The sequence below is a fragment of the Phyllostomus hastatus genome, unplaced genomic scaffold (assembly GCF_019186645.2).
Source record: "Phyllostomus hastatus isolate PE091 unplaced genomic scaffold, TTU_PhHast_1.1 phas_scaffold_28, whole genome shotgun sequence".
NCBI classification, from domain to species: Eukaryota; Metazoa; Chordata; class Mammalia; order Chiroptera; family Phyllostomidae; genus Phyllostomus; species Phyllostomus hastatus.
The window spans coordinates 1,398,586-1,402,281 of record NW_025334022.1 but is presented as its reverse complement, the minus strand read 5'-3'; positions in this window follow the sequence as shown (position 1 = coordinate 1,402,281).

The following is a 3,696-nucleotide window of genomic DNA, read 5'->3' as shown; positions in this document are numbered from 1 at the left end:
TACACTTCATTAAACCTTATTTTTTGTTCATTTTAATTTCATATATTTAGTTAACTTTTTAAAGATTTTATTTATTTATTTTTAGAGAGAGTGGAAATGAGGGAGAAATAGAGGGAGAGAAACATTAATCAGTTGTCTCACATATGTGCTCTGATCAGGGACTGAACTTGCAACCCAAGCATGTGCCCTGATCAGGAATTGAACTGGTCACTGTTAGCTTTGCATGATGATGCCCAAACAACTGAGACACACCTGTTAGTGCTATTTAGTTTTCATTTTAAGGAAAAAAGAAAATACATGGTTTTTCCATGTATGAATAAATCTTCTTAAACTATGCTCTGCAGATATTTTTTATTTGAAAAACAGTAATGATAATGAAGCAACCTAAAATTTTTACCAAATGGATTATTAGATAGCTATGAGCACAGTAACTCCATCAATGTGAAACATATTCAAGATTTATAAATTCATGCTCTGTTTAGCCAGTAATTTTCTAAATTGGTTCTATATGGTTATTAAAATTAGCCCATTGTCAGTCACACATTAAATGCCAATTCACTTTTATCAATTACTTCTGATAAAATTACCAAAATCAGCAGGAATTGCTGACTAGAAAAGGATTTTTCCATAATGATATTCAAAGATTCATTCAGCCCCCAAATCTGAATGATCCACTGCTTTGAATATTATACAGAATTTGTTTTTTGTTTATCTTCCTTTTGGGTAGGCATAGTATAAAGGAGAACTTTCAATTTTAAAATGGCATATCTAGAAGAGATTTTTTTTTCTTTATAGAGCTAGTGTGTTGTACATGGTTATCATTCATGTCTTTTAGGAAATCAGTACCACAAATGGGAGTACAATGACAGCTGAAAATAAGCCATTCAAGACTAAGAATTGTAAGTTCTAACTTCACTCAGTTCTAACTTGCTTTATGATGCTGAGTCTTGTTTTTCTCCCCTTAGCTGTGAAAGGAAGAAAAACTTGAACTATTTTTTCTACTAATGTCTTCAGAATTGAAAGTAATAACAACTCTCTGGCTTCAATTAGTAAAAAACAGATTATTAGTGGTTCTTGTGTTTTCACTATTTCTCTCAGAGGAATGAAAGAAGCTTGATCTGAATTGAAAATAGACACATGAAGAAAGATGCACTAAAACTTCAATACCCAAACTACAGCAACAACAAAGGTTGAATATTACTCACTTGAGAGTAATTACAACCACTCCCTCAGTGGAGAAATTTTCAGCTATATTTCATGAAAAAATGTCAAGGTGTGTATCTTTTAATTCAATGATCCTTAGGCTTTAGTTGTGTATGATAACTGCTTAGGAACTTGTCATAATGCAGATTTCAAGTCCTTATCTGTGAAGATTCTTATGCAAAACCAATACAGATAGTCCCCAACTTATGATGGTCCTATTTATGATTTTTCAACTTTACCGTGGTATGAAAGCAATAATGTGTTCAGTAGAAACACATTTTAAATTTTGAATTTTGATCTTTTTCTGGGAGAATGATATAAGTTATGACACTCCCTTGTGATGCCGGGCAGTGATGACAAGATAATTTTGGCCAACTGTAGGCTAATGTAAGTGTCTGAGCATGTTTAAGGTAGGATAGGCTAAGCTATGCTGTTCAGCTAATTAGGTGTATTAAATGCATTTGTGACTTACCATATTTTAAACTTACTATGGGGTTATGTCCTGACAGACTCATTATAAGTGGAGAAGCATCTGTATTTGAAATTGGGATCTAGCTCTGTTCTCAATAGGGGGTTTCTTTTTTTCTTTAATATTAAGATACAATTCCCATACCATACAAATTCACCCATGTAAAATGTACAGTTTAAGTTTTTTTTTATATTCACAAAGTTGTGCAACCATTATCATATTCTTATTTGAATATTTTGATCACCTCAGAAGAATACCCATTAGTAGTTGCTCTTATTCATCTTTTCCACTAGGCCTTGACCACTGCTAATTTACTTCCTGTCTCTATAGATTTGTTTACCCTGGGCATTTCATTTAAATGGGGTCAATTGTCCTTTGTGTCTGGTTTATTTCTCTTAGTATAGTGTTTTGAAGTTTCATCTATGTACTTCATTCTTTTTAGTGCCAAATTACATTTCATTTTGTTTATCCATTCATCAGTCAATGGATATTTAGATTGTTTTCATTTCTTGATTATTATGAATAATGTTTCTATGAACATTCATCTTAAAGTTTCTGTATAGCCATCATTTGTAAGCATTTTATTTTTTAAACTAGAAAGCTTTATTAAATTGAGAGAACATTTCTAGTCAAATACTCTTGTAACTAGCTGCTGATGGGCTATAAAAAACCATGATTGGAGTGACCCATTAAAACACTGGCTGGTGACTGGTGAAGGTTAAAGGCTTTCAGAGGAACTTTGATGATAAAATACTTCACATTCTGTGGCTGCTAGAAAAGACAAAACAGAGATCAAAGAAAGAATGCAACTCTTTACCCTCATTAAATATAAAATATATAGAAATAAGTGACTGTAAGAAGCAAACCAGACCACCATAAAGTGTCTGACCTCATCTGTCTTCTGACATGGCCACAACATAGTTTATTATAGTGGTTTGAAAGCAATAGTAGGAAAATTCAACTGCAGTTAACTTAACCAGTTCGTTGTGTAGAAAAATATCAAAATGCTTAAGAAGTGGATTCTTGAGACTAAGAAATAAACCTAAAAATAAATAAATTAGAGGAGAACTGCTATTTTTTCCCTGTACATCCTTCAAATACAGTGTGGAAATCACACAAAGCCTTAGCTACACTATGATGTTGCTTAACTCTGCCTTTCAGCTTTTCCTTGTATCATATGTGGAGCTTATGCACAACTCTCTGGGTTAAACCAAGCCTAGTTATTCAACCTTTCAAACACTCCCTTAAATGCATGAAAGAACAAAATTTATGAGAGTCCAAATATTATGCGCATAGCTCTTAGTCCTATAATGTTTAATCACCAGGGACTTAGGCTTTATTATTTCTCTTATAATTAAAAAATAATCAGTCTAATTTACTGGCCCCTTGTTTAGCCATGTTTCATAAGTAACCCCCCAAATCAATCATGTTTTAATATTATATTACTGTCATGTGTACACGCCACTGATTATATATTTTATAACATATTATATCATCATCCCAATAAATCATTTACCCATCTAACACCATATACAGTTATTAGAATATTATTGACTATATTCCCTGTGCTATATTTTACATCTTTGTGACTGTTCTGTGACTACCAGTTTGTATTTCTTAATCCCATCACCTTTTTCTCTCATCCTCCCACCAATTTCCCTCCCATCAGGCAACCGTCAAAATAGTCTCTGTATCCATGGGTCTGTTTTTTTTCTGCTTGTTCATTTATATTGTTTTTATATTAAATTGCTAATAGATATGTTTATTGTCATTTTATTCTTCATATGTTTGGTCTTTTTCCCTCCTTTTCTTAAAAAAGACCTTTAACATGTCATATAATACTGGTTTGGTAATGATGAACTCCTTTAGCTTTTTCTTGTCTGGGAAGCTTTTTATATAGCCTTTGATTTTAAATATAGCTTTTGCCACTCCATCATTTGAATATTGTATTGTTGAACACAAAATACAATATATAGATAATGTATTATAGAAATGCACACTTGAAACCTATGTAATTTTATTAA